Here is an 8,691-nt window from a genome sequence, read left to right on the forward strand (position 1 = left end):
AGGCAAAGAGGCAGTTTGGTGTTGAGGTGCCCAAGATGATGGCATGAAGAGCACAGAGGAAAGCAAAGGAGATTATGCTTGGAGATCACAAGAGGCAATACAAGAGGCTAAGAGATTATTTGGAGACTGTGAAAGCTACAAATCCTGGATCAAGATGCATTGTCAGTACTGTGAGTGGAAAAACAAGAGAAAATCCAATTGCAGGACCAAGGTTTCATGGTCTTTTTTCTATTTGAATGCATGTGTTGAGGGATTTTTGAATGGATGCAGGCCATTCATAGGCATAGGTGGTTGTTTCATTAAGTTGACTAGTGGGGCACAAATACTAGCTGCTACTGGAAGGGATGCAAACAACAATATGTACCCCATAGCATTTGGAGTGGTTGGAGTTGAAGACACACCAAATTGGTCCTGGTTTTTGACTTAACTCAAGTATGCCCTAGGAGGGACTGAAGAGGGAAAATTTGGGAAGTACACATTCATGTCTGATAGACAGAAGGTGAGTTCATTTAGATCTTCACTTGTTCCTAAATTAGTAGTATATCTAGTTATTAATTTGTTCCGCATTTAGTATAATTACTTCATTTTTTTCTGCATTTAGTATAATTACTTCATTAATTTGTTCTGCATTTAGTATAATTACTTCATTAATTTGTTCTGCATTTAGTATAATTACTTCATTAATATGTTCAGCACTTAGTATAATAACTTCATTAATTTGGTCTGCATTTAGTTTAATTACTTCATTAGTTTGTTCAACACTTAGTATAATTAGTTCATTAATTTGTTTATCATTTAGTATAATTAGTTCATTAGTTTGTTCAACACTTAGTATAATTAATTGAACCCCCATCTACCCTAGTTGGTATGTGTCGAGTGGTAACGTGTCTTGTCGACACTTAGGTCAAGATAGCCTAGGGTGACCCTCTTGGGTCAACATAGCCTAAGCGACCTTTCATTGAACCCATCTACCCTAGTTGGTATGTGTCGAGTGGTAACACGTCTTGTCGACACTTAGGTCAAGATAGCCTAGGGTGACCCTCTTGGGTCAACATAGCCTAAGCAACCTTTCATTGAACCCATCTACCCTAGTTGGTATGTGTCGAGTGGTAACGCGTCTTGTCGACACTTAGGTCAAGATAGCCTCGGGTGACCCTTTTGGGTCAACATAGCCTAAGCAACCTTTCATTGAACACATCTACCCTAGTTGGTAAGTGTCGAGTGGTAACGCATCTTGTCGACACTTAGGTCAAGATAGCCTAGGGTGACCCTCTTAGGTCAACATAGCCTCTTGGGTCAACATAGGTGAACATATAATTGCTATCAATATACCAATTAGATTGAATTAAATCAAAATAATAGTAGAACAATAATTTGAATTAAATCAAAATAATAGTAGAACAATTAATTTGAATTAAATGATGAAAAATATCTGCAATAGTTTAAAATCATGTAAAATGGTAGTATGAATTGAATTAAATTTGTTTTTAAACTTTTCTTTAATTTAAAAAATGTAAAATTCTTTGCAGGGTCTGCTGAATGCAGTCACATCAATTTTTCCAAGCTGCCCTCATAGTACTGCTTGAGGCACATTTATGCCAACTTTCAGAGAGCAGGATTCAGAGGAGAAGACTTGAAGAAATGCATGGATGCAGCTGCATATGCTTACACTGAACATGACTTTCAGTTGGGAATGGAGAGCATGAAGGCTGAGTGCAAGGCTGCTTGGGAGTGGATGTCAAGGATTCCTCCTAAAGCTTGGTCAAGACATGCAATGGATAGTAAATCCAAAACTGATCTGGTGGTCAATAACTTAAGTGAAGTTTTTAATAAGTACATACTTGATGTAAGGAACAAGCCAATTGTCACTATGGTCAATGGGATCAAGCACAAATTTCTGGTAAGGTATCAACAAAAGAGAGAGGGTGGACAAGTTGCAAGATGGGAAATTGCACAAACCTATGCTGAGAAGTTAGAGATGAACAAGAAATATGCAAGGGACTGCAAATCATTGGTAGCTAGACCAGGTCTTTTCCAAGTGACTAGTGGGGACAAGACCTACTTTGTTGACACTAACCTAAAAACATGTGGCTGTAAGAAATGGGACATCACTGGAATTCCTTGCAACCATGGTTGTCCTGCCATCTACAGGTCCAAACAGCTACCAGAGGACCATGTAAATGTGTTCTTCAAAAAGGCAATGTACTTGGAGTCATACAAGCCTATAATTTACCCAGTTCCTGGTCCTGATTCTTGGGTGAAAACCGCAACTCCTGACATTGACCCACCTCAGTTCAAAGAAGACAAGAAGGGGCCAGCAGAAGAGAAAAGGAAGAAAGGAAGGTTTGAGCCTCCTCAAGCAAAGCAGACATCAAGGATGGCTACTATAACTTGTAGTAACTGCAAGTTGCATGGCCACAAATACACAAGTTGTGCAAAGCCATTGAGGCCAGATCTGTAAATTAGGAAGAACAAGCACATGGTATGTTCTTTTTGACTTCCTTCTCTGTCTCATCATTCATTAAGTATCACTGAAATTTATTCCACAATAATCATTGTAGGAAAACAGAACAGCCCCTGCATGGCAGCAAGGTGGAAGCTCAACATCTGCTACAACTCCTAGGGGTGCAAGCTCTACATCTGCTTCAAAGAGTTCATCTGCTGCTGCTTCAAGGGGCAACTCTACTGCTGCTGGTACATCTGCTCGAGCTGCAAAATCTTCTCCTTCTGGTGCTGGTGCTGCTGCAAGAAGAGGTGCAAAAAGAGGTGCAAGAAGTTTCAATCCTCCAAGAAGTACTGCAGAAGCTTCAAGTAGCCAGGCAACAGTAAATAGGCCAATGAGGACAAAATACATGAGCAAAAGGATGGAGGGGTACTTCTATGCCAGTGGGAACTACTGAGAGTTCTTGTTTGACTATGTATCAAGTGCATGTGTGCTCCATCAGGCACTAGAGCACTTTATCTATGCCAAGACTAAATATTGAACTTATGTACTGCTATCTTGGCTTGCATGCCAAGACTAAGAACTACTGCTGTGTACTGCTACGTTGAACCTATGGATCTTGGTTTTATACTATGAGGAACTGCTATCTATAATTCTTGTGTACTGCTATGTTGTCTTGCATGATCATCATATATCTTTTTGTAATTCTGTGCTATAGTTCAACAATTTGACCATATGTTTACTGTGTACTGCTATGTTGTTTGCCTGATCATCACATTCTGTGCAGAATAATCATGAACTATCACACCAGTTTCACCTGATACAAATATAATACAAAAGACAGTACTGCAAATTCAGTTCAAATTCATGCCATAAGTTCAATTCTAGTCTTAGAGATAAACTGGATAATTCAATACAAATTCAACCATTACAACAGTACAATGCACTTCTACTTAGGTCTGCTTATTAAGTGCAACAAAGCTGTTGGGGAACGCAGTAATTTCAAAAAAAAATCCTACGCACACGCAAGATCATGGTGATGCATAGCAACGAGAGGGGAGAGTGTAGTCCACGTACCCTCGTAGACCGTAAGAGGAAGCGTTATGACAACGCGGTTGATGTAGTCGTACGTTTTCACGATCGACCGATCCTAGTACCGAACGTATGACACCTCCGCGATCTGCACACGTTCAGCTCGGTGACGTCCCACGAACTCATGATCCAGTAGAGCTTCGAGGGAGAGCTTCATCAGCACGACGGCGTGATGACGGTGATGACGAAGTTACCGGCGCAAGGCTTCACCTAAGCACCACGACGATATGACCGAGGTGGATTATGGTGGAGGGGGCCACCGCACACGGCTAAGAGATCAATGATCAACTTGTGTGTCTATGGGGTGCCCCCTGGCCACGTATATAAAGGATGGAGGGAGGAGGAGGCTGGCCCAATAGGGCGCGCCCAAAGTGTGGAGTCCTACTAGGACTCCCTAGTCCTAGTAGGATTCCACCTCCCACATGGAATAGGAAAAGGGGAAGGGAGAAGGAGAAGGAAGGAAGGGGGCGGCCCCCTTCCCTAGTCCAATTCGGACTAGTCCAAGGGGAAGGGGCACGGCCAACCTTGAGGCCTTTCTCTCCTTTCTCGTATGGCCCATTAAAGCCGAATACGAATTCCTGTAACTCTCCGGTACTCCAAAAAAAACCCGAATCACTCAGAACCTTTCCGATGTCCGAATATAGCCTTCCAATATATTGATCTTTACGTCTCGACCATTTCGAGACTCCTCGTCATGTCCCCGATCTCATCCGGTACTCCGAACAAACTTCGGTCATCAAATCACATAACTCATAATACAAATTGTCATCGAACGTTAAGCGTGCGGACCCTACGGGTTCGAGAACTATGTAGACATGACCGAGACACATCTTCAGTCAATAACCAATAGCGGAACCTGGATGCTCATATTGGCTCCTACATATTTTATGAAGATCTTTATCGGTCAAACTGCATAACAACATACGTTGTTCCCTTTGTCATCGGTATGTTAGTTGCCCGAGATTCGATCGTCGGTATCCTCATACCTAGTTCAATCTCGTTACCGGCAAGTCTCTTTACACGTTCCGTAATGCATCATCCCACAACTAACTCATTAGTCACAATGCTTGCAAGGCTTATAGTGATGTGCATTACCGAGAGGGCCCAGAGATACCTCTCCGATACACGGAGTGACAAATCCTAATCTCGATCTATGCCAACTCAACAAACACCATCGGAGACACCTGTAGAGCATCTTTATAATCACCCTAGTACGTTGTGACATTTGATAGCACACAAGGTGTTCCTCCGGTATTTGGGAGTTGCATAATCTCATAGACTGAGGAACATGTATAAGTCATGAAGAAAGCAGTAGCAATGAAACTGTAATGATCATAATGCTAAGCTAACGAATGGGTCTTGTCCATCACATCATTCTCCTAATGATGTGATCCCGTTCATCAAATGACAACACATGTCTATGGTTAGGAAACATAACCATCTTTGATAAACGACCTAGTCAAGTAGAGGCATACTAGGGACACTTTGTTTTGTCTATGTATTCACACATGTACTAAGTTTCCGGTTAATACAATTCTAGCATGAATAATAAACATTTATCATGAAATAAGGAAATAAATAATAACTTTATTATTGCCTCTAGGGCATATTTCCTTCAGTCTCCCACTTGCACTAGAGTCAATAATCTAGTTCACATCACCATGTGATTAACACCCATAGTTCACATCGCCATGTGACCAACACCCAAAGGGTTTACTAGAGTCAATAATCTAGTTCACATCTCTATGTGATTAACACCCAAAGAGTAGTTAGGTGTGATCATGTTGCTTGTGAGGGAAGTTTTAGTCTACGGGTCTGCCACATTCAGATCCGTAAGTATTTTGCAAATTTCTATGTCTACAATGCTCTGCACGGAGCTACTCTAGCTAATTGCTCCTACTTTCAATATGTATCCAGATTGAGACGCAGAGTCATCTAGATTGGTGTAAAAGCTTGCATCGACGTAACTCTTTACGACGAACTCTTTGTCACCTCCATAACCGAGAAATATTTCCTTCGTCTTCTAAGGATAATTTTGACCGCTGTCCTGTGATCTACTCCTAAATCACTATTGTACTCCCTTGCCAAACTTATGGTGAGGTACACAATAGGTCTGGTACACAGCATAACATACTTTATAGAACCTATGACTGAGGCATAGGGAATGACTTTCATTCTCTTCTATTTTTTGCCGTGGTCGGGTTTTGAGTCTTACTCATCTTCACACCTTGCAACACAGGCAAGAATCCTTCTTTGACTGTTCCATTTTGAACTACTTCAAAATCTTGTCAAGGTATGTACTCATTGAAAAATCTTATCAAGCGTCTGGATCTATCTCTATAGATCTTGATGCTCAATATGTAAGCAGCTTCACCGAGGTCTTTCTTTGAAAAACTTCTTTCAAACACTCTTTTATGCTTTTACAGAAAATTCTACATCATTTCCGATCAACAATATGTCACTCACATATACTTATCAGAAAGGCTGTAGTGCTCCCACTCACTTTCTTGTAAATACAGGCTTCACTGCAAGTCTGTATAAAACTATATGCTTTGATAACCTCATCAAAGCGTATATTCCAACTCCGAGATGCTTGCACCAGTCCATCGATGGATCGCTGGAGCTTGCACATTTTGTTAGCACATTTAGGATTGACAAAACCTTCTTGTTGTATCATATACGACTCTTTTTAAGAAATCCATTAAGGAAAGCAGTTTTGACATCCATTTGCCAGATTTCATAAAATGTGGCAATTGCTAACATGATTCGGACAGACTTAAGCATCGCTACGAGTGAGAAAATCTCATCGTAGTCAACACCTTGAACTTCTCGAAAACCTTTTTGCGACAATTCGAGCTTTGTAGATAGTAACACTACTATCAGCGTCCGTCTTCCTCTTGAAGATCCATTTATTTTCTATGGCTTGCCGATCATTCGGCAAGTCAACCAAAGTCCACACTTTGTTCTCATACATGGATCCCATCTCAGATTTCATGGCCTCAAGCCATTTTGCGGAATCTGGGCTCATCATCGCTTCCTCATAGTTCGTAGGTTTGTCATGGTCTAGTAACATGACTTCCAGAACCAGATTACCGTACCACTCTGGTGCGGAACGTACTCTGGTTGACCTACGAGGTTCGGTAGTAACTTGATCTGAAGTTTCATGATCATCATCATTAACTTCCTCACTAATTGGTGTAGGCATCACTGGAACTGATTTCTGTGATGAACTACTTTCCAATTCGGGAGAAGGTTCAATTACCTCGTCAAGTTTTACTTCCCTCCCACTCACTTCTTTCGAGAGAAACTCCTTCTCTAGAAAGGATCCATTCTTAGCAACGAATAACTTGCCTTCGGATCTTTGATAGAAGGTGTACCCAACAGTTTCCTTTGGGTATCCTATGAAGATGCATTTCTCCGATTTGGGTTCGAGCTTATCAGGTTGAAACTTTTTCACATTTGCAACCCCAAACTTTAAGAAACGACAGCTTAGGTTTCTTGCCAAACCATAGTTCATACGGTGTCATCTCAACGGATTTAGATGGTGCCCTATTTAACATGAATGTAGCTGTCTCTAATGCATGACCCCAAAAACGATAGTGGTAAATCGGTAAGAGACATCATAAATTGCACTATATCCAATAAAGTACGGTTATGACGTTCGGACACACCATTACGCTATGGTGTTCCTGGTGGCATGAGTTTGTGAAACTATTCCACATTGTTTTAACTGAAGGCCAAACTCGTAACTCAAATATTCGTCTCCGTGATCAAATCGCAGAAAGCTTTATTTTCTTGTTACGATGATTCTCCACTTCACTCTGAAATTCTTTGAACTTTTCAAATGTTTCAGACTTGTGTTTCATCAAGTAGATATACCCATATCTACTCAAATCATCTGTGAAGGTTAGAAAATAACGATACCCGCCACGAGCCTCAACACTTATCGGACCGCATACATCAGTATGTATTATTTCCAACAATTCAGTTGCTCGCTCCATTGTTCCAGAGAATGGATTCTTAGTCATCTTGCCCATTAGGCATGGTTCGTAAGCATCAAATGATTCATAATCAAGTGATTCCAAAAGCCCATCAGCATGGAGTTTCTTCACGCGCTTTACACCAATATGACCTAAACGGCAGTGCCACAAATAAGTTGCACTATCATTATTAACTTTGTATCTTTTGGCTTCAATATTATGGATATGTGTATCACTACGATCGAGATCCAACAAACTATTTTCATTGGGTGTATGACCATCGAAGGTTTTATTCATGTAAACAGAACAACAATTATTCTCTGACTTTAAATGAATAACCGTATTGCAATAAACATGATCAAATCGTATTCATGCTCAACGCAAACACCAAATAACATTTATTTAGGTTCAACACTAATCCCGAAAGTATAGGGAGTGTGCGATGATGATCATATCAATCTTGGAACCACTTCCAACACACATCGTCACTTCACCCTTAACTAGTCTATGTTCATTCTGCAATTCCCGTTTCGAGTTACTAATCTTAGCAACCGAACTAGTATCAAATACTGAGGGGTTGCTATAAACACTAGTAAAGTACACATCAATAACATGTATATCAACTATACGTTTGTTCACTTTGCCATCCTTCTTATCCACCAAATACTTGGGGTAGTTCTGCTTTCAGTGACCAGTCCCTTTGCAGTAGAAGCACTTAGTCTCGGGCTCAGGTCCAGACTTGGGCTTCTTCACTTGAGCAGCAACTTGCTTGCCGTTCTTCTTGAAGTTCCACTTCTTCCCTTTGCCCTTTTTTTTAAACTAGTGGTCTTGTCAACCATCAACACTTGATGCTTTTCTTGATTTCTACCTTCGTCGATTTCAGCATCACGAAGAGCTTGGGAATCGTTTCCGTTATCCCTTGCATATTATAGTTCATCACGAAGTTCTACTAACTTGGTGATAGTGACTAGAGAACTCTGTTAATCACTATCTTATCTGGAAGATTAACTCCCACTTGATTCAAGTGATTGTAGTACTCAGACATTCCGAGCACATGCTCACTAGCTGAGCTATTCTCCTCCATCTTGTAGGCAAAGTACTTGTCAAAGGTCTCATACCTTTCAACATGGGCATGAGTCTGAAATACTAATTTCAACTCTTGGAACATCTCATATG

This window comes from Aegilops tauschii, chromosome 6 (genome assembly GCF_002575655.3).
Source record: "Aegilops tauschii subsp. strangulata cultivar AL8/78 chromosome 6, Aet v6.0, whole genome shotgun sequence".
Taxonomy (NCBI): Eukaryota; Viridiplantae; Streptophyta; class Magnoliopsida; order Poales; family Poaceae; genus Aegilops; species Aegilops tauschii.